Source organism: Siphateles boraxobius, unplaced genomic scaffold, assembly GCF_051911475.1.
Source record: "Siphateles boraxobius isolate OS27281-9 unplaced genomic scaffold, OSU_SipBor_1 5, whole genome shotgun sequence".
NCBI lineage: Eukaryota > Metazoa > Chordata > Actinopteri > Cypriniformes > Leuciscidae > Siphateles > Siphateles boraxobius.
This window is the reverse complement of record NW_027509141.1, coordinates 3,275,536-3,296,400: the sequence shown is the minus strand read 5'-3', so window position 1 is coordinate 3,296,400 and position 20,865 is coordinate 3,275,536. Positions and strand designations below refer to the sequence as shown.

Sequence of the window (20,865 nt, the reverse complement as noted above, 5' to 3'; positions counted from 1 at the left end):
GATAAATGCTCTACCACTGAGCTATACCCCCTTTCAGAGAACCCTTTTCAAAGTAAAAAAAAAATCCCAGTAATTTTCTTAAAGTCGTCTGTAGAAGGTAAAAGAACAATGTGTTTGGTTTGTAGTGAGCTAGGATAACAGTACCAAAGATCACATTCAGATTGGTACTTGATAAAGGGGGCACTCGGATTTGAACGGGGGACCTCTTGATCTGCAGTCAAATGCTCTACCACTGAGCTATACCCCCTTTAAATTAACTTTTTCCAAATGAAAAAAACATCCCAGTCATCTTCTTAAATGCATCTCTAGCAGGTAAAAGAACAAAGTGTTTGACACTAGCATTATCACACCAAAGATCATATTCAGATTGGGACACGATAAAGGGGACAATCGGATTTGAACCGGGGATTTGAACCACTGATTTATAACTCCATTCAGAAAACCTTTTTCAAGGTAAAAACTAAATCCCAGTAATTTTCCTAAATTCGTCAGTAGAAGGTAAAAGAGCAAATGTTTGGCTAGTTGTGAACTAGGATAGCAGCATCAAGTAACACATTCAGATTGGGACATGATAAAGGGGACCCTTGCATTTCAACCTGAGACATCTCGATCTGCAGATAAATGCTCTACCAATGAGCTACACCCCCTTTCAGAAAACATTTTTCAAAGTAAATAAAATCCCAGTAATTTTCTTAAATTCATCAGTAGAAGGTAAAAGAACAAATGTTTGGCTTGTTGTGAACTAGGATAGCAGCATCAAGTAACACATTCAGATTGGGACATGATAAAGAGGACCCTTGCATTTCAACCTGAGACATCTCGATCTGCAGATAAATGCTCTACCACTGAGCTATACCCCCTTTCAGAGAACCCTTTTCAAAGTAAAAAAAAAATCCCAGTAATTTTCTTAAAGTCGTCTGTAGAAGGTAAAAGAACAATGTGTTTGGTTTGTAGTGAGCTAGGATAACAGTACCAAAGATCACATTCAGATTGGTACTTGATAAAGGGGGCACTCGGATTTGAACGGGGGACCTCTTGATCTGCAGTCAAATGCTCTACCATAGAGCTATACCCCCTTTAAATTAACTTTTTCCAAATGAAAAAAACATCCCAGTCATCTTCTTAAATGCATCTCTAGCAGGTAAAAGAACAAAGTGTTTGACACTAGCATTATCACACCAAAGATCATATTCAGATTGGGACACGATAAAGGGGACAATCGGATTTGAACCGGGGATTTGAACCACTGATTTATAACTCCATTCAGAAAACCTTTTTCAAGGTAAAAACTAAATCCCAGTAATTTTCCTAAATTCTTCAGTAGAAGGTAGAAGAGCAAATGTTTGGCTTGTTGTGAACAAGGATAGCAGCATCAAGTAACACATTCAGATTGGGACATGATAAAGGGGACCCTTGCATTTCAACCTGAGACATCTCGATCTGTAGAAGGTAAAAGAAAAATGTGTTTGGTTTGTAGTGAGCTAGGATAACAGTACCAAAGATCACATTCAGATTGGTACTTGATAAAGGGGGCACTCGGATTTGAACCGGAGACCTCTTGATCTGCAGTCAAATGCTCTACCACTGAGCTATACCCCCTTTAAATTTACTTTTTCCAAAGTAAAAAAAATCCCAGTAATTTTCTTAAATTCATCTGTAGAAGGTAAATGAACAATGTGTTTGGCTTGTCGTGAACAAGGACAAAAGTACCAAAGATCACATTGGGACATGATAAAGGGGGCACTCGGATGTGAACCGGGAACCTCTTGATCTGCAGTCAAATGCTCTACCACTGAGCTATACCCCTTTCAATTAACCTTTTCCAAAGTAAAAAAAAATCCCAGTAATTTTCTTAAAGTTGTCTGTAGAAGGTAAAAGAACAATGTGTTTGGTTTGTAGTGAGCTAGGATAACAGTACCAAAGATCACATTCAGATTGGTACTTGATAAAGGGGGCACTCGGATTTGAACGGGGGACCTCTTGATCTGCAGTCAAATGCTCTACCACTGAGCTATACCCCCTTTAATTTTACTTTTCTAAAGTAAAAAAAAATCCCAGTAATTTTCTTAAATTCATCTGTAGAAGGTAAATGAACAATGTGTTTGGCTTGTCGTGAACAAGGATAAAAGTACCAAAGATCACATTGGGACATGATAAAGGGGGCACTCGGATTTGAACCGGAGACCTCTTGATCTGCAGTCAAATGCTCTACCACTGAGCTATACCCCCTTTCAATTGGCTTTTTCCAAAGTAAAAAAAATCCCAGTAATTTTCTTAAAGTTGTCTGTTGAAGGTAAAAGAACAATGTGCCTGGCTTGTCGTGAACTACGATAACAGTACAAAAGATCACATTCAGATTGCGACATGATAAAGGGGGCACTTGGATTTGAATCGTGGACTTCTTGATCTGCAGTCAAATTCTCTACCACTGAGCTACACCCCCTTTCAGAAAACCTTTTTCAAAGTAAGTAAAATCCCAGTAATTTTCTTAAATTCATCAGTAGAAGGTAACAGAACAAATGTTTGGCTTGTTGTGAACTAGGTTAGCAGCATCAAGTAACACATTCAGATTGGGACAGGATAAAGGGGACCCTTGCATTTCAACCTGAGACATCTCGATCTGCAGATAAATGCTCTACCACTGAGCTATACCCCCTTTCAATTAACTTTTTCCAAAGTAAAAAAAATCCCAGTAATTTTCTTAAAGTTGTCTGTAGAAGGTAAAAGAACAATGTGTTTGGTTTGTAGTGAGCTAGGATAACAGTACCAAAGATCACATTCAGATTGGTACTTGATAAAGGGGGCACTCGGATTTGAACCGGGGACCTCTAGATCTGCAGTCAAATGCTCTACCACTGAGCTATACCCCCTTTAAATTAGCTTTTTCCAAAGTAAAAAAAAAATCCCAGTAATTTTCTTAAATTCATCTGTAGAAGGTAAATGAACAAGGTGTTTGGCTTGTCGTGAACAAGGATAAAAGTACCAAAGATCACATTGGGACATGATAAAGGGGGCACTCGGATTTGAACCGGGGACCTCTTGATCTGCAGTCAAATGCTCTACCACTGAGCTATGCCCCCTTTAAATTAACTTTTTCCAAATGAAAAAAAAATCCCAGTCATCTTCTTAAATGCATCTCTAGCAGGTAAAAGAACAAAGTGTTTGACACTAGCATTATCACACCAAAGATCATATTCAGATTGGGACACGATAAAGGGGACAATCGGATTTGAACCGGGGATTTGAACCACTGATTTATAACTCCATTCAGAAAACCTTTTTCAAGGTAAAAACTAAATCCCAGTAATTTTCCTAAAGTCGTCAGTAGAAGGTAACAGAACAAATATTTGGCTTGTTGTGAACTAGGATAGCAGCATCAAGTAACACATTCAGATTGGGATATGATAAAGGGGACCCTTGCATTTCAACCTGAGACATCTCGATCTGCAGATAAATGCTCTACCACTGAGCTATACCCCCTTTCAATTAACTTTTTCCAAAGTAAAAAAAAATCCCAGTAATTTTCTTAAAGTTGTCTGTAGAAGGTAAAAGAACAATGTGTTTGGTTTGTAGTGAGCTAGGATAACAGTACCAAAGATCACATTCAGATTGGTACTTGATAAAGGGGGCACTCGGATTTGAACCGGGGACCTCTTGATCTGCAGTCAAATGCTCTACCACTGAGCTATACCCCCTTTAAATTTTCTTTTTCCAAAGTAAAAAAAAAATCCCAGTAATTTTCTTAAATTCATCTGTAGAAGGTAAATGAACAATGTGTTTGGCTTGTCGTGAACAAGGATAAAAGTACCAAAGATCACATTGGGACATGATAAAGGGGGCACTCGGATTTGAACCGGGGACCTCTTGATCTGCAGTCAAATGCTCTACCACTGAGCTATACCCCCTTTCAGTCGACTTTATCCAAAGTAAAAAAAATCCCAGTAATTTTCTTAAAGTTGTCTGTAGAAGGTAAAAGAATAATGTGCCTGGCTTGTCGTGAACTACGATAACAGTACCAAAGATCACATTCAGATTGCGACATGATAAAGGGGGCACTTGGATTTGAATTGTGGACTTCTTGATCTGCAGTCAAATTCTCTACCACTGAGCTACACCCCCTTTCAGAAAACCTTTTTCAAAGTAAATAAAATCCCAGTAATTTTCTTAAATTCATCAGTAGAAGGTAACAGAACAAATGTTTGGCTTGTTGTGAACTAGGTTAGCAGCATCAAGTAACAAATTCAGATTGGGACAGGATAAAGGGGACCCTTGCATTTCAACCTGAGACATCTCGATCTGCAGATAAATGCTCTACCACTGAGCTATACCCCCTTTCAATTAACTTTTTCCAAAGTAAAAAAAATCCCAGTAATTTTCTTAAAGTTGTCTGTAGAAGGTAAAAGAACAATGTGTTTGGTTTGTAGTGAGCTAGGATAATAGTACCAAAGATCACATTCAGATTGGTACTTGATAAAGGGGGCACTCGGATTTGAACCGGGGACCTCTTGATCTGCAGTCAAATGCTCCACCACTGAGCTATACACCCTTTAAATTAACTTTTTCCAAAGTAAAAAAAAATCCCAGTCATTTTCTTAAATGCATCTCTAGCAGGTAAAGGAACGAGAGTTACGTATGTAACTGCGGTACTATGAGTTCTGGATGACCGCCAGAGGCAGTGCTTCACACTGGATACTATCTCTCGTTGCAATGCATAGGTCGAGTCTAATACAAACAATGTCCCTCATGACCATGATGACTCGGGGTGCTCCTCTATTTAACCCCGTGACTTCCTGCAGACTGTCCCTACGGAATCTTCTCGCCTGACTCAGAGTGACAGAAAGCTCTGGCGGTCATCCAGAACTCATAGAACCGCAGTTACATACGTAACTCTCGTTCTATTTCGTTCTTCCTGACCGCCAGAGGCAGTGCTTCACACTGGATGACTTATAACAACAAGGTCACGAGGAGGTCCTACTCACCGTTAAGAGGAAGTTGAGGGTCCGGAGAGGACAGCTGTTCCAATATTACCGGAAGCAGCCACATTTACCCTGTAGTATCTGGCAAATGTATTTTTTGATGACCACGTAGCTGCTGCACAGATGTCACTTAGAAGGACCCCTTTTAATGCAGCCCAAGACGTTGATATTCCTCTTGTCGAATGGCAACTCACCCCCAAAGGCACTGGATATTTATTAGATGTGTATGCGTGGGTGATAACCTCAACTACCCATTGCGACAATCTTTGCTTTGAGAGGGGCTGACCTCTTTTCGGGCCCCCGTAACAGAGAAAAAGTTGGTCTGATTTTCGAAAAACTTCCGTGGCTCTCAGATAGCCTCGGAGAGCTCTTACTGGGCACAGCAGTTTGCTTCCACTTTCTTCCAGCGCGTTTGACATTGGAGGATTAAACACTGCCAGCTCAATAGCCTGGTTTCTAAAAAGGGCAGAAAGTCGCTTGGGGAGAAATGCTGGGTTGGGCCATAACGTCACGACTGAGCCATCTGCGTTCCAACGCATACAGGATGCGTTAACTGATAACGCGTGGAGTTCACTCACCCGCTTAGTCGAAGCAATGGCCAAGAGAAATGCTGCCTTCAATGAGATCCACTTCAGATCGCTCTGCTCTAAAGGTTCAAACGGGGGCAATGTAAGAGACTTTAAGACTAGGCCCAGGTCCCATAAAGAAACCCTAATGGACTGAGGGGGGCGCAGTCGCGGAGCACCTCTAAGAAACTGAGTAACCAAAGCATGAGAACCCAATTGCTGACCATCTATTCGTACGTGATGTGCTGAAATTGCAGCCACATAAACTCTTAAAGTAGCAGCTGCTCTATTATTTTCTAATAGGGACTGCAGAAAACGTAAAACCAGAGGAACAGGGCAGTGCTCTGGGACCACTGCTTGCTCCGAACACCACTCAGAGAAAAGCTTCCATCGATAGGCATAAGCACTCCTGGTGGAAGGTGCTCTAGAGTTCAATATGGTGTTCTGGACCCTTTGATCGCAGGCTCCAAAGAGTGGTTCCGGCCCCTCAGAGGCCACACACAGAGCTTCAGGCGGTTTGGGTTCGCGTGCCAAATCTGACCCTCCAACTGCTGGAGGAGATCCTTTCTCCTGGGAAGGGTCCAAGGATCCCTGTCTAGGAGCCTGTACATCACTGGAAACCACGGTCTCCCCGGCCAGTTTGGCGCCACTAGCAGCAGCCTGTGGTGCTCTTGAAGAACCCTGTGAACAGTCACCCCGATCATCGGTATCGGGGGGAAAGGCATAGAGTAACCGATCTGGCCAGGCGTGGGCTAGAGCATCTTGCCCCAGCGGACTGGATTCCTCCGCTAGAGAGAACCAGAGACGGCAGTGGGTCGTTGTCGCCGAGGTAAATAGGTCCACTTCTGCCCTGCCAAACCGCTGCCATATCATCTCTACCACTTCCGGGTTGAGCCTCCACTCCGTCGATGGAATTCTGTGGCGTGACAAGAAATCTGGAACCACGTTTGATACCCCTGGGATATGCATTGCTCTGATGCTTGCAAAGTGAGGGAAGGCCCAAGTCAGCAGTTCCTGTGATACTTGAAGGGATTGGCTGGACCTTGTGCCCCCTTGATGGTTGATGTGATAAACCACTGATTTGTTGTCCGACCTGACGAGGATATGTCTGCCCTTCAAAAACGGAGCGAGGTGCTTCCGAGCTCGCAGAACTGCACGAAGTTCGAGGGTATTTATATTCTCGCCTTTTTCCCCGAGGTCCCCACTGTCCTGTGACTTCTCTGTGTTGCCAGACTGCCCCCCAGCCAGTAAGGGACGCATCGGTCTGGACTATCTCCCTCCGAGAGGGAATCATGCCCAGAACAACCCCCTCGGTCAGATACAATCTGCTCCTCCAAGACTTCAGGGCCAGAAGGCATTGCTGTGTCACCTTGATCAACCTGTTCCTGTGCCAACTGGGGTTCAAGTGGAGACTGTTCACCCATATTTGAAAGGGGCGTAGTGAAAGGAGGCCCAATGGTATGACTGCCGCTGCTGCCACCAACATACCTGTGAGCCTGAGGAAGCACCTGAATGGAAGTCTGGCCTGCCTCCGAAACCGTTGAAGGAGGAGTAGTATATTGTCCACTCGTTGTTCTGATGGAGTGGCTTTCATTGACCGTGAGTCCAGCGTGAGACCTAGGAACCTCACAGACTGACTTGGAATTAATCGGCTCTTGCTGAAATTCACAGAAAGGCCCAGTCGAGTAATATCTGCGAGCAGCTGTGTGATTTCTAACACTGCCTGCTCCTGAGAGTGGGAGAAAAGGAGCCAGTCGTCCAAGTATGGAAGCACCTGTAGCCCTGTGGCTTGGATTGGAGCAAGTGCGGCCGCTATGCATCTGTTGAAGACTCGTGGCGACAGAGAAAGGCCGAATGGGAGGACACGGAATTGATAGACCTGGTCCTGGAATGCAAATCGGAGGAACGCCCTGTGTTGAGGAGCAATTGGAACATGGAAGTAAGCATCCTTTAGGTCTACCGTAGTAAACCAGTGCTGCTGCTTGACCGCCTGAAGAACATCGGTTATGCGCAACATACGAAATGGTAAGACCTTCAGGAACTTGAGGCCGCGAAGGTCGAGTATGGGCCTTACACCGCCATCTTTCTTTGGAATGATGAAGTAAATGGAGAAGAACCCACCTAGCAGTTCTGACCAATCTACTGGTTCGATGGCACCTTTCTCCAGGAGTTGTGCTACTTCTTGTCTTAAGGCAAGTGAACTGTTGGGGTCTGAGACTACAGTCATCCTGACCCCTTTGAAGGCGGGTGGCCGCCGTCGGAACTGCAGCTTGTACCCTTGGGTTAGTGTTGCTATAACCCATGGGTCGGAAGTTGTTGATTCCCAGTAACTGAGCTGCTGATAAGAAAACTGTCCGACGGCCGGCCGCGGACCTTCAGGACCTACGTCCATGGCCTCTAGCATCCCTGGTGGGCCGTTGGCCAGGTGCTCTACCCCTAGGGGCCTGAAATACTTGCTGACCCCGAGCCCGGGGCCGCTGAGCAGAATTCCCTACTCGCGGTGATCTCGGAGGCTGGCCCCTGTGAACATCACCTGAGCGTGTTGAAACCGTAGAGCGTGGTAGTTCATACCCCCTAGAAGGCTGACGGTAATTTAAGTGAGCCTGTGGAACTCTCCTCAGGTCAGCAAACTGCTGCCTGGTCTGATTCACCTGGACACTACGTAAGTAGTAAGCGACCTAGGGTTAGCCCAGCATCTTTGCTCCTCCTCCCCAATGGGCGACTCCATAGCAGGGGCTTCGACTGAAGATACTAGTCTCTCGCCCGGTTGCAACTTCATAAGCAAAGCCTTAATCTGAGCAAACTCAGCCGACAGCACATCCACCTTCTTCCCTAAAGGGTCTTCCTTGGGTCTTATACCAGCGGAAGCACTGGTTGATTCAGTATTTTTACGCTTACTTGTTTTACGTGGTGGGGGTGGAGGTAGCGACTCCCCCAAAAGCCCTTCCACCATGGTTATCCTCCCAAAAAAAAAAAAAAAAAATAATATATATATACATATATATATATATATATATATTATCCTATACTTATTGTGTTTATATTGTTATATATATATATACATATATATACATATATACATACACAAGGGGCACCCCTTTTTTTTTACAGCAATGCTAGTCTCATTCAATAACACAATAGATGAGTATGCAGCTATTGTAGCTCAGATACCAACCGCTATACAGAGTGCACACCCTCCAAGCGTGGTCTTACTAACTTACCTACAGCTGCAAGTTATTATGGCCCTTTCAACGAGCGAAAACACTCTGTCTAGCGACCAACACAATGCCAGGAAAACGAGAACGAACCCCAGCATCAATGTAAACAAACTCACCAGCCGTGTTGCTTATTTCGTAATCAATGAATCCGTTGCAGCCTCTGGAGGACGCGCAGTCGCGAGACACCAACAAATATTTTCTGTTGCGAAGCTGTAAAGAACGGATTCGAGTTTTTTTTCTTTTTTTTTCTACATAATCTACGACCTGCATACGTGCACGCGAGAAGATTATAGGGACAGTCTGCAGGAAGTCACGGGGTTAAATAGAGGAGCACCCCGAGTCATCCTGGTCACGAGGGACATTGTTTGTATTAGGCTCGACCTATGCATTGCAACGAGAGATAGTATTCAGTGTGAAGCACTGCCTCTGGCGGTCAGGAAGAACGAAATAGAACAAAGTGTTTGACACTAGCATTATCACGCCAAAGATCACATTGGCCCTCATTTATCATTCTTGCGTAGAAACGGGCGTATATGTTGGCGTAAGATTATGCTTACACTCCTCTCACCGCCTGATTTATGAAGCTGTGCGTTCCTTTGAAATCCAGGTGTACGCAATACCTGCCCTTGATAAATGGCGCGGCTGAAAACTATCGTCATTAGAATAACACGCCCCATATATTCAAGTATCCGCTTCCCCCGCACCCTCATTTTACGCCATGGACACACGGAAGATGGCAAAGAGGAGACACTCCTCTGGAGATCGAGACCATCACCATCATGAAAAATTATTATTAAATCAAACAACAATATTGTTGATGATAAATTCAAAGTTAATTGTATTTTTTTTCAAAACGCTATAAATCCATACATTTTTTGTCTAAAAAAACAACAACAAGAGAACATGCAACATATAATCAGGGACTCATACTATAAATTAATATAAATTAAATAAGTGCAACTGCATGAAATAAATAAAAGCCAAACAAAATAAATAGTAAAATAAATTAAATAGTAAAAATAAAATAAATATTTCCAATGTCACATTCCAATATTGTCCACCACATAAAGCAAATAATTTAAAAATAACACACAAATACAGTCCTTAAATACAATAATGTTAAAAATACATTCAAATCATTTAGTAACACATTTAGGCTAATAGTAATTCGTGCCGAACTTGAAAAAAGTAATAACAATATTCAGGCCTACTATTAGGCTACGTGTTGTAGCCATTAACTAAGTGCATTTAGTTTCATATTTGTTAAAAAATAATAATGTTATTTTTTCCCCATCTATGTTGATTATGAAAAGTGAACATAGGCTAAGATAGGATGCGCAATATATCGGGAGACATGCTCAGACATGATTTTGGCCACTTAATTAAGTTTTGTTTTGTAGAAAGCCTTTCTTTAAATTGAATTTCGTTTTGTAAAATTGTATCTTAATTGTAATAATTTTTTCATCAACCAATTCCCTGGATTTAATAAATAAGAAGCAAATAGCAGACAATATAATCATGAGTCATGACATGGAGGCGCAGGCGCGGTCTCTTGCATTGCACGTGAACTGGAGCGCATCTCATCTCAAATTAACCGAAACTCAGCATATGCCTCACAGACATGAGAAATATATCTATAAAGAAAGCTTGAAATGTCTTTAAACGAAACAATTATAAACGAAAAGAAATAGGCTACTCTCTCTATAGGCGCGTTCACTACGGACTACGGAGATGGTGATCATCAATTTCATCTTTGGAGACACAACACTAGTTTATTAATAGAAAAAAAATACAAATTTATTTTTAAAAATGGCGTTTATCGCGTTTTGGAAAAGAGCTCCTCATATCTTTTAGTTTGTCAGTGCGTTTTGTGGTGTTAGGAATTGTTTTTCTGCGCATTTCCGCACTAATTCAAAACGTGCATACATGTACACCACCTCCTGACCTGGCGTAGGATTTGAGCGTGCTGTACGCCAACGTCGATATTGATCAATATAAAAGTCACCGTGGTTTTGGGTGTACGCCAGGGGTACGCTGGAAATTTGGTGTACGCACTTTTGATAAATGAGGGTCATTCAGATTGGGACATGATAAAGGGGACAATCGGATTTGAACCGGGGATTTGAACCACTGATTTATAACTCCATTCAGAAAACCTTTTTCAAGGTAAAAACTAAATCCCAGTAATTTTCCTAAATTCCTCAGTAGAAGGTAAAAGAGCAAATGTTTGCCTTGTTGTGAACAAGGATAGCAGCATCAAGTAACACATTCAGATTGGGACATGATAAAGGGGACCCTTGCATTTCAACCTGAGACATCTCGATCTGCAGATAAATGCTCTTCCACTGAGCTATACCCCCTTTCAGAGAACCCTTTTCAAAGTAAAAAAAATCCCAGTAATTTTCTTAAAGTCGTCTGTAGAAGGTAAAAGAACAATGTGTTTGGTTTGTAGTGAGCTAGGATAACAGTAACAAAGTTCACATTCAGATTGGTACTTGATAAAGGGGGCACTCGGATTTGAACCGGGGACCTCTTGATCTGCAGTCAAATGCTCTACCACTGAGCTATACCCCCTTTAAATTAACTTTTTCCAAAGTAAAAAAAAATCCCAGTAATTTTCTTAAATTCATCTGTAGAAGATAAATGAACAATGTGTTTGGCTTGTCGTGAACAAGGATAAAAGTACCAAAGATCACATTGGGAGATGATAAAGGGGGCACTCGGATAAGAACCAGGGATCTCTTGATCTGCAGTCAAACGCTCTACCACTGGGCTATACCCCCTTTCAGAAAACCTTTTTCGAAGTAAAAAAAATCCCAGTCATTTTCTTAAATTCGTCAGTAGAAGGTAAAAGAACAAATGTTTGGCTTGTTGTGAACTAGGATAGCAGCACCAAGTAACACATTCAGATTGGGACATGATAAAGGGGACACTTGGATTCAAACTGAGACATCTCGATCTGCAGATAAATGCTCTGCCACTGAGCTATATCCCATTTCAATTAACTTTTTCCAAAGTAAAAAAAAATCCCAGTAATTTTCTTAAATTCATCTGTAGGAGGTAAATGAACAATGTGTTTGTCTTGTCGTGAACAAGGATAAAAGTACCAAAGATCACATTGGGACATGATAAAGGGGGCACTCGGATTTGAACCGAGGACCTCTTGATCTGCAGTCAAATGCTCTACCACTGAGCTATACACCCTTTCAATTAACTTTTTCCAAAGTAAAAAAATCCCAGTAATTTTCTTAAAGTCGTCTGTAGAAGGTAAAAGAACAATGTGTTTGGTTTGTAGTGAGCTAGGATAACAGTAACAAAGTTCACATTCAGATTGGTACTTGATAAAGGGGGCACTCGGATTTGAACCGGGGACCTCTTGATCTGCAGTTAAATGCTCTACCACTGAGCTATACCCCCTTTAAATTAACTTTTTCTAAAGTAAAAAAAAAATCCCAGTAATTTTCTTAAACTCATCTGTAGAAGGTAAATGAACAATGTGTTTGGCTTGTCGTGAACAAGGATAAAAGTACCAAAGATCACATTGGGACATGATAAAGGGGGCACTCGGATAAGAACCAGGGACCTCTTGATCTGCAGTCAAATGCTCTACCACTGGGCTATACCCCCTTTCAGAAAACCTTTTTCGAAGTAAAAAAAAATCCCAGTCATTTTCTTAAATTCGTCAGTAGAAGGTAAAAGAACAAATGTTTGGCTTGTTGTGAACTAGGATAGCAGCACCAAGTAACACATTCAGATTGGGACATGATAAAGGGGACACTTGGATTCAACCTGAGACATCTCGATCTGCAGATAAATGCTCTGCCACTGAGCTATATCCCATTTCAATTAACTTTTTCCAAAGTAAAAAAATATCCCAGTAATTTTCTTAGATTCATCTGTAGAAGGTAAATGAACAATGTGTTTGTCTTGTCGTGAACAAGGATAAAAGTACCAAAGATCACATTGGGACATGATAAAGGGGGCATTCGGATTTGAACCGGATTTGAACTCTTGATCTGCAGTCAAATGCTCTACCACTGAGCTATACCCCCTTTCAATTAACTTTTTCCAAAGTAAAAAAATCCCAGTAATTTTCTTAAAGTTGTCTGTAGAAGGTAAAGAACAATGTGCTTGGCTTGTCGTGAACTACGATAACAGTACCAAAGATCACATTCAGATTGCGACATGATAAAAGGGTCACTTGGATTTGAATCGTGGACCTCTTGATCTGCAGTCAAATGCTCTACCACTGAGCTACACCCCCTTTCAGAAAACCTTTTTCAAAGTAAATAAAATCCCAGTAATTTTCTTAAATTCATCAGTAGAAGGTAACAGAACAAATGTTTGGCTTGTTGTGAACTAGGTTAGCAGCATCAAGTAACACATTCAGATTGGGACATGATAAAGGGGGCACTCGGAATTGAACCGGGGACCTCTTGATCTGCAGTCAAATGCTCAACCACTGAGCTATACCCCCTTTAAATTAACTTTTTCCAAAGTAAAAAAAAAATCTCAGTCATTTTCTTAAATGCATCTCTAGCAGGTAAAAGAACAAAGTGTTTGACACTAGCATTATCACGCCAAAGATCACATTCAGATTGGGGCATGATAAAGGGGACAATCAGATTTGAACCGGGGATTTGAACCACTGATTTATAACTCCATTCAGAAAACCTTTTTCAAGGTAAAAGCTAAATCCCAGTAATTTTCTTAAATTCGTCTGTAGAAGGTAAAAGAGCAAATGTTTGGCTTGTTGTGAACTAGGATAGCAGCATCAAGTAACACATTCAGATTGGGACATGATAAAGGGCACCCTTGCATTTCAACCTGAGACATCTCGATCTGCAGATAAATGCTCTACCACTGATCTATACCCCCTTTCAGAGAACCCTTTTCAAAGTAAAAACTAAATCCCAGTAATTTTCTTAAATTCATCAGTAGAAGGTAACAGAAGAAATGTTTGGCTTGTAGTCAGCTAGGATAACAGCACAAAAGATCACATTCAGATTGGTACATGATAAAGGGGGCACTCGGATTTGAACCGGGGACCTCTTGATCTGCAGTCAAATGCTCTACCACTGAGCTATACCCCCTTTAAATTAACTTTTTCCAAAGTAAAAAAAAAATCACAGTCATTTTCTTAAATGCATATCTAGCAGGTAAAAGAACAAAGTGTTTGACACTAGCATTATCACGCCAAAGATCATATTCAGATTGGGGCATGATAAAGGGGACAATCAGATTTGAACCGGGGATTTGAACCACTGATTTATAACTCCATTCAGAAAACCTTTTTCAAGGTAAAAGCTAAATCCCAGTAATTTTCTTAAATTCGTCTCTAGAAGGTAAAAGAGCAAATGTTTGGCTTGTTGTGAACTAGGATAGCAGCATCAAGTAACACATTCAGATTGGGACATGATAAAGGGGACCCTTGCATTTCAACCTGAGACATCTCGATCTGCAGATAAATGCTCTACCACTGAGCTATACCCCCTTTCAGAGAACCCTTTTCAAAGTAAAAAAAAATCCCAGTAATTTTCTTAAAGTCGTCTGTAGAAGGTAAAAGAACAATGTGTTTGGTTTGTAGTGAGCTAGGATAACAGCACAAAAGATCACATTCAGATTGGTACATAATAAAGGGGGCACTCGGATTTGAACCGGGGACCTCTTGATCTGCAGTCAAATGCTCTACCACTGAGCTATACCCCCTTTAAATTAACTTTTCCAAAGTAAAAAAAAATCCCAGTAATTTTCTTAAATTCATCTGTAGAAGGGAAATGAACAATGTGTTTGGCTTGTCGTGAACAAGGATAAAGTACCAAAGATCACATTGGGACATGATAAAGGGGGCACTCGGGTTTGAACCGGGGACCTCTTGATCTGCAGTCAAATGCTCTACCACTGAGCTATACCCCCTTTGAAGCAGCTTTTTCCAAAGTAAAAAAAAATCCCAGTAATTTTCTTAAATGCATCTCTAGTAGGTAAAAGAACAAAGTGTTTGACACTAGCATTATCACGCCAAAGATCACATTCAGATTGGGACATGATAAAGGGGACAATTGGATTTGAACCGGGGCTTTGAACCACTGATTTATAACTCCATTCAGAAAACATTTTTCAAGGTAAAAACTAAATCCCAGTAATTTTCTTAAATTCCTCAGTAGAAGGTAAAAGAGCAAATGTTTGGCTAGTTGTGAACTAGGATAGCAGCATCAAGTAACACATTCAGATTGGGACATGATAAAGGGGACCCTTGCATTTCAACCTGAGACATCTCGATCTGCAGATAAATGCTCTACCAATGAGCTACACCCCCTTTCAGAAAACATTTTTCAAAGTAAATAAAATCCCAGTAATTTTCTTAAATTCATCAGTAGAAGGTAAAAGAACAAATGTTTGGCTTGTTGTGAACTAGGATAGCAGCATCAAGTAACACATTCAGATTGGGACATGATAAAGAGGACCCTTGCATTTCAACCTGAGACATCTCGATCTGCAGATAAATGCTCTACCACTGAGCTATACCCCCTTTCAGAGAACCCTTTTCAAAGTAAAAAAAAATCCCAGTAATTTTCTTAAAGTCGTCTGTAGAAGGTAAAAGAACAATGTGTTTGGTTTGTAGTGAGCTAGGATAACAGTACCAAAGATCACATTCAGATTGGTATATGATAAAGGGGGCACTCAGAATTGAACTGGGGACCTCTTGATCTGCAGATAGATGCTCTACCACTGAGCTATACCCCCTTTCCGAGAACCCTTTTCAAAGTAAAAAAAAATCCCAGTAATTTTATTAAAGTCTTCTGTAGAAGGTAAAAGAACAATGTGTTTGGTTTGTAGTGAACTAGGAAAACAGTACCAAAGATCACATTCAGATTGGTACGTGACAAAGGGGGCACTCGGATTTGAACTGGGGACCTCTTAATCTGCAGTCAAATGCTCTACCACTGAGCTATACCCCCTTTCAATCAACTTTTTCCAAAGTAAAAAAAATCCCAGTCATTTTCTTAAATGCATCTGTAGCAGGTAAAAAAACAAAGTGTTTGACACTAGCATTACCACACCAAAGATCACATTCAGATTGGGACATGATAAAGGGGACCATCAGATTTGAACAGGGGACCTCTTGATCTGTATTCAAATACTCTACCACTGAGCTATAACTCCTTTCAGAAGACCTTTTTCAAGGTAAAAAAATCCCAGTCATTTTCTTAAAGTCGTCTGTAGAAGGGAAAAGAAAAATGTGCTTGGCTTGTCGTGAACTAGGACATCAGTACCAAAGATCACATTTAGATGGGGACATGAGAAAGGGGGCACTCGGATTTGAACCAGGGACCTCTAGAACTGCAGTCAAATGCAATACCACTGAACTATACCCCCTTTCAGAAAACCTCAGAAAACCTCAGAAAACCACAGAAACCTCAGAAAACCTTGGATTCTTAAATTCATCTGTAGAAGGTAAAATAACAATGTGCTTGGCTTGTCGTGAACTAGGATAACAGTACCAAAGATCACAATCAGATTTGGACATGATAATTTGGGCACTCGGATTTGATCCGGGGACCTCTTGATCTGCAGTCAAATGCTCTACCACTGAGCTATATTTCCTTTCAGAAAACCTTTTTCAAGGTAAAAAAAAATCCCAGTAATTTCCTTAAATTCGTCAGTAGAAGGTAAAAGCATAATGTGTGTGGCTTGTTGGGAACTAGATAGCAGCACCAAAGATCACATTCAGATTGGGACATGATAAAGAGGACACTCAGATTTGAACCGGGGACCTCTTGATCTGCAGTCAAAAGCTCTACCACTGAGCTATACCCCCTTTAATTAACTTTTCCAAAGTAAAAAAAAAAACAGTAATTTTCTTAAATGCATCTGTAGCAGGTAAAAGAACAAAGTGTTTGACACTAGCATTATCACGCCAAAGATCACATTCAGATTGGGACATGATAAAGGGGAAAATCGGATTTGAACCGGGGACCTCTTGATCTGCAGTCAAATGCCATACCACTGAGCTACAACTCCTTTCAGAAAACCTTTTTTTAAGGTAAAAACTAAATCCCAGTAATTTTCTTAAATTCGTCAGTAGAAGGTAAAAGAGCAAATGTTTGTCTTGTTGTGAACTAGGAGAGCAGCATCAAGTAACACATTCAGATTGGGACATGATAAAAGGGACCCGTGCACTTCAACCTGAGACATCTCGATCTGCAGATAAATGCTCTACCACTGAGCTATACCCCCTTTCAGAGAACACTTTTCAAAGTAAAAATAAATTCCCAGTAATTTTATTAAAGTCGTCTGTAGAAGGTAAAAGAACAATGTGTTTGGTTTGTAGTGAACTAGGATAACAGTACCAAGGATCCCATTCAGATTTGTACGTGACAAAGGGGGCACTCGGTTTGAACTGGGGACCTTTTAATCTGCAGTCAAATGCTCTGCCACTGAGCTATACCCCCTTTCAATCAACTTTTTCCAAAGTAAAAAAAATCCCAGTCATTTTCTTAAATGCATCTGTAGCAGGTAAAAGAACAAAGTGTTTGACACTAGCATTACCACACCAAAGATCACATTCAGATTGGGACATGATAAAGGGGACAACCAGATTTGAACAGGGGACCTCTTGATCTGCATTCAAATACTCTACCACTCAGCTATAACTCCTTTCAGAAGACCTTTTTCAAGGTAAAAAAATCCCAGTCATTTTTTTAAATTCCTCAGTAGAAGGTAAAAGAACAATGTGTTTGGCTTGTTGTGAACTAGATAGCAGCACCAAAGATCACATTCAGATTGGGACATGATAAAGAGGACACTCGAATTTGAACCGTGGACCTCTTGATCTGCAGCCAAATGCTCTACCACGGACCTATACCCCCTTTCAATTAACTTTTTCCAAAGTAAAAAAAAAAATCCAGTCATTTTCTTAAAGTCGTCTGTAGAAGGGAAAAGTAAAATGTGCTTGGCATGTCGTGAACTAGGACATCAGTACCAAAGATCATATTCAGACGGGGACATGAGAAAGGGGGCACTCGGATTTGAACCAGGGACCTCTAGAACTGCAGTCAAATGCAATACCACTGAGCTATACCCCCTTTCAGAATACCACAAAAACCTCAGAAAACCTTGGATTCTTAAATTCATCTGTAGAAGGTAAAAGAACAATGTGCTTGGCTTGTCGTGAACTAGGATAACAGTACCAAAGATCACATTCAGATTGGTACATGATAAAGGGGGCACTTAGATTTGAACCGGGGACCTCTTGATCTGCAGTTAAATGCTCTACCACTGAGCTATAACCCCTTAAAAATTAACTTTTTCCAAAGTAAAAAAAATCCCAGTAATTTTCTTAAATTCATCAGTAGAAAGTAAAAGAACAAATGTTTGGCTTGTTGTAAACTAGGATAGCAGCATCAAGTAACACATTCAGATTGGGACATGATAAAGGGGACTCTTGCATTTCGACCTGAGACATCTCGATCTGCAGATAAATGCTCTACCACTGAGCTATACCCCCTTTAAATTAAATTTTTCCAAAGTAAAAAAAATCCCAGTCATTTTCTTAAATGCATCTGTAGCAGGTAAAAGAACAAAGTGTTTGACACTAGCATTATCACGCCAAAGATCACATTCAGATTGGGACATGATAAAGGGGAAAATCAGATTTTAACCAGGCACCTCTTGATCTGCAGTCAAATGCTATACCACTGAGCTATAACTACTTTCAGAAAACCTTTTTCAATGTAAAAACTAAATCCCAGTAATTTTCTTAAATTCGTCAGTAGAAGGTAAAAGAGCAAATGATTGGCTTGTTGTGAACTAGGATAGCAGCACCAAGTAACACATTCAGATTGGGACATGATAAAGGGGGCACTCGGATTTGAACCGGGGACCTCCTGATCTGCAGTCAAATGCTCTACCACTGAGCAATACCCCCTTTCAATTAACTTTTTCCAAAGTAAAAAAAAACCCAGTAATTTTCTTAAGTTCATCTTTAGAAAGTAAAAGACCAATGTGCTTGGCTTGTCGTGAACAAGGATAAAAGTACCAAAGATCACATTGGGACATGAGAAAGAGGGCACTCGGATTTGAACCGGGGACCTCTTGATCTGCAGTCAAATGCTCAACCACTGAGCTATACCCCCTTTCAATCAACTTTTTCCAAAGTAAAAAAGATACCAGTCATTTTCTTAAATGCATCTGTAGCAGGTAAAAGAACAAAGTGTTTGACACTAGCATTACCACACCAAAGATCACATTCAGATTGGGACATGATAAAGGGGACAATCGGATTTGAACCGGGGACCTCTGTATCTGCTGTCAAATGCTCAACCACTGAGCTATACCCCCTTTCAATTTGAACCGGGAACCTCTGTATCTGCTGTCAAATGCTCAACCACTAAGCTATACACCCTTTCAATCAACTTTTTCCAAAGTAAAAAAGATACCAGTCATTTTCTTAAATGCATCTGTAGCAGGTAAAAGAACAAAGTGTTTGACACTAGCATTACCACACCAAACATCACATCAGATTGGGACATGATAAAGGGACAGTCAGATTTGAACCAGGGACCTCTTGATCTGCAGTCAAATGCTCTACCACTGAGCTATATTTCCTTTCAGGAAACCCTTTTCAAGGTATAAAAATCCAGTCATTTTCTTAAAGTCGTCTGTAGAAGGGAAAAGAAAAATATGCTTGGCTTGTCGTGAACTGACAACAGTACCAAAGATCACATTCGGATTGGGACATGAGAGAGGGGGCACTCGGATTTGAACCAGGGACCTCTAGAACTGCCGTCAAATGCTCAACCACTGAGCTATACCCCCTTTAAATCAACTTTTTCCAAAGTAAAAAAGATACCAGTCATTTTCTTAAATGCATCTGTAGCAGGTAAAAGAACAAAGTGTTTGACACTAGCATTACCACACCAAAGATCACATTCAGATTGGGACATGATAAAGGGGACAATCGGATTTGAACCGGGGACCTCTGTATCTGCTGTCAAATGCTCAACCACTGAGCTATACCACCTTTCGATTTGAACCGGGAACCTCTGTATCTGCTGTCAAATGCTCAACCACTAAGCTATACACCCTTTCAATCAACTTTTTCCAAAGTAAAAAAGATACCAGTCATTTTCTTAAATGCATCTGTAGCAGGTAAAAGAACAAAGTGTTTGACACTAGCATTACCACACCAAACATCACATCAGATTGGGACATGACAAAGGGACAGTCAGATTTGAACCAGGGACCTCTTGATCTGCAGTCAAATGCTCTACCACTGAGCTATATTTCCTTTCAGGAAACCCTTTTCAAGGTATAAAAATCCAGTCATTTTCTTAAAGTCGTCTGTAGAAGGGAAAAGAAAAATGTGCTTGGCTTGTCGTGAACTGACAACAGTACCAAAGATCACATTCGGATTGGGACATGAGAGAGGGGGCACTCGGATTTGAACCAGGGACCTCTAGAACTGCAGTCAAATGCAATACCACTGAGCTATACCCCCTTTCAGAAAACCTCGGAAACCTCAGAAAACCTTGGATTCTTAAATTCATCTGTAGTAGGTAAAATAACAATGTGCTTGGCTTGTCGTGAACTAGGATAACAGTACCAAAGATCACAATCAGATTTGGACATGATAATGGGGGCACTCGGATTTGATCCGGGGACCTCTTGATCTGCAGTCAAATTCTCTACCACTGAGCTATACCCCCTATCAACCAACTTTTTCCATAGTAAAAAAAAATTCCAGTAATTTTCTTAAATTCATCTGTAGAAGGTAAACAAACAATGTGTTTGGCTTGTCGTGAACAAGGATAAAAGTACCAAACATCACATTCAGATTGGGACATGATAAAGGGGGCACTCTGATTTGAACCGGGGACCTCTTGATCTGCAGTCAAATGCTTTTTTTTTTTTAATTTTTTTTTATTAAGAAATTTCAATCAATAAAATACAATAAAAATAAATACAATAAAAAATACATATTTTCTTCTACAAACATCTCTACATCACATATCTTTCATTTACATACACATTTTTTTTTTAAAAACTCCTTCACTTCCGGGCAGCTTCCACATTAAATCTTTTAAAACACAACAAACTTTTGGG

At 40.8% G+C, this 20,865-nt stretch overlaps 23 non-coding genes across 23 annotated transcripts; all 23 read right to left on the bottom strand.

The window, feature by feature from the left end:
- Positions 1 to 175: 175 nt before the first annotated feature.
- On the bottom strand, positions 176 to 247 carry trnac-gca (transfer RNA cysteine (anticodon GCA)). The gene has a single exon. It is a non-coding gene; the product is annotated as a tRNA-Cys (tRNA).
- A 1,280-nt stretch (positions 248 to 1,527) lies between these two features.
- On the bottom strand, positions 1,528 to 1,599 carry trnac-gca (transfer RNA cysteine (anticodon GCA)). Its single transcript has one exon. It is a non-coding gene; the product is annotated as a tRNA-Cys (tRNA).
- A 136-nt stretch (positions 1,600 to 1,735) lies between these two features.
- trnac-gca (transfer RNA cysteine (anticodon GCA)) lies at positions 1,736 to 1,807 on the bottom strand. The gene has a single exon. It is a non-coding gene; the product is annotated as a tRNA-Cys (tRNA).
- Positions 1,808 to 1,949: 142 nt separating this feature from the next.
- On the bottom strand, positions 1,950 to 2,021 carry trnac-gca (transfer RNA cysteine (anticodon GCA)). The gene has a single exon. It is a non-coding gene; the product is annotated as a tRNA-Cys (tRNA).
- Positions 2,022 to 2,157: 136 nt separating this feature from the next.
- On the bottom strand, positions 2,158 to 2,229 carry trnac-gca (transfer RNA cysteine (anticodon GCA)). The gene has a single exon. It is a non-coding gene; the product is annotated as a tRNA-Cys (tRNA).
- Positions 2,230 to 2,798: 569 nt separating this feature from the next.
- trnac-gca (transfer RNA cysteine (anticodon GCA)) lies at positions 2,799 to 2,870 on the bottom strand. Its single transcript has one exon. It is a non-coding gene; the product is annotated as a tRNA-Cys (tRNA).
- A 138-nt stretch (positions 2,871 to 3,008) lies between these two features.
- Positions 3,009 to 3,080, bottom strand: trnac-gca (transfer RNA cysteine (anticodon GCA)). The gene has a single exon. It is a non-coding gene; the product is annotated as a tRNA-Cys (tRNA).
- Positions 3,081 to 3,623: 543 nt separating this feature from the next.
- Positions 3,624 to 3,695, bottom strand: trnac-gca (transfer RNA cysteine (anticodon GCA)). The gene has a single exon. It is a non-coding gene; the product is annotated as a tRNA-Cys (tRNA).
- A 138-nt stretch (positions 3,696 to 3,833) lies between these two features.
- On the bottom strand, positions 3,834 to 3,905 carry trnac-gca (transfer RNA cysteine (anticodon GCA)). The gene has a single exon. It is a non-coding gene; the product is annotated as a tRNA-Cys (tRNA).
- A 569-nt stretch (positions 3,906 to 4,474) lies between these two features.
- trnac-gca (transfer RNA cysteine (anticodon GCA)) lies at positions 4,475 to 4,546 on the bottom strand. Its single transcript has one exon. It is a non-coding gene; the product is annotated as a tRNA-Cys (tRNA).
- A 6,716-nt stretch (positions 4,547 to 11,262) lies between these two features.
- Positions 11,263 to 11,334, bottom strand: trnac-gca (transfer RNA cysteine (anticodon GCA)). The gene has a single exon. It is a non-coding gene; the product is annotated as a tRNA-Cys (tRNA).
- Positions 11,335 to 11,892: 558 nt separating this feature from the next.
- trnac-gca (transfer RNA cysteine (anticodon GCA)) lies at positions 11,893 to 11,964 on the bottom strand. The gene has a single exon. It is a non-coding gene; the product is annotated as a tRNA-Cys (tRNA).
- Positions 11,965 to 12,105: 141 nt separating this feature from the next.
- On the bottom strand, positions 12,106 to 12,177 carry trnac-gca (transfer RNA cysteine (anticodon GCA)). Its single transcript has one exon. It is a non-coding gene; the product is annotated as a tRNA-Cys (tRNA).
- Positions 12,178 to 12,737: 560 nt separating this feature from the next.
- trnac-gca (transfer RNA cysteine (anticodon GCA)) lies at positions 12,738 to 12,812 on the bottom strand. The gene has a single exon. It is a non-coding gene; the product is annotated as a tRNA-Cys (tRNA).
- Positions 12,813 to 13,165: 353 nt separating this feature from the next.
- trnac-gca (transfer RNA cysteine (anticodon GCA)) lies at positions 13,166 to 13,237 on the bottom strand. The gene has a single exon. It is a non-coding gene; the product is annotated as a tRNA-Cys (tRNA).
- A 544-nt stretch (positions 13,238 to 13,781) lies between these two features.
- On the bottom strand, positions 13,782 to 13,853 carry trnac-gca (transfer RNA cysteine (anticodon GCA)). The gene has a single exon. It is a non-coding gene; the product is annotated as a tRNA-Cys (tRNA).
- Positions 13,854 to 14,397: 544 nt separating this feature from the next.
- Positions 14,398 to 14,469, bottom strand: trnac-gca (transfer RNA cysteine (anticodon GCA)). Its single transcript has one exon. It is a non-coding gene; the product is annotated as a tRNA-Cys (tRNA).
- A 135-nt stretch (positions 14,470 to 14,604) lies between these two features.
- trnac-gca (transfer RNA cysteine (anticodon GCA)) lies at positions 14,605 to 14,676 on the bottom strand. Its single transcript has one exon. It is a non-coding gene; the product is annotated as a tRNA-Cys (tRNA).
- A 971-nt stretch (positions 14,677 to 15,647) lies between these two features.
- trnac-gca (transfer RNA cysteine (anticodon GCA)) lies at positions 15,648 to 15,719 on the bottom strand. The gene has a single exon. It is a non-coding gene; the product is annotated as a tRNA-Cys (tRNA).
- A 788-nt stretch (positions 15,720 to 16,507) lies between these two features.
- trnac-gca (transfer RNA cysteine (anticodon GCA)) lies at positions 16,508 to 16,579 on the bottom strand. The gene has a single exon. It is a non-coding gene; the product is annotated as a tRNA-Cys (tRNA).
- Positions 16,580 to 18,616: 2,037 nt separating this feature from the next.
- trnac-gca (transfer RNA cysteine (anticodon GCA)) lies at positions 18,617 to 18,688 on the bottom strand. Its single transcript has one exon. It is a non-coding gene; the product is annotated as a tRNA-Cys (tRNA).
- Positions 18,689 to 18,824: 136 nt separating this feature from the next.
- trnac-gca (transfer RNA cysteine (anticodon GCA)) lies at positions 18,825 to 18,896 on the bottom strand. The gene has a single exon. It is a non-coding gene; the product is annotated as a tRNA-Cys (tRNA).
- A 1,500-nt stretch (positions 18,897 to 20,396) lies between these two features.
- On the bottom strand, positions 20,397 to 20,468 carry trnac-gca (transfer RNA cysteine (anticodon GCA)). The gene has a single exon. It is a non-coding gene; the product is annotated as a tRNA-Cys (tRNA).
- Between the last annotated feature and the right edge of the window lie 397 nt (positions 20,469 to 20,865).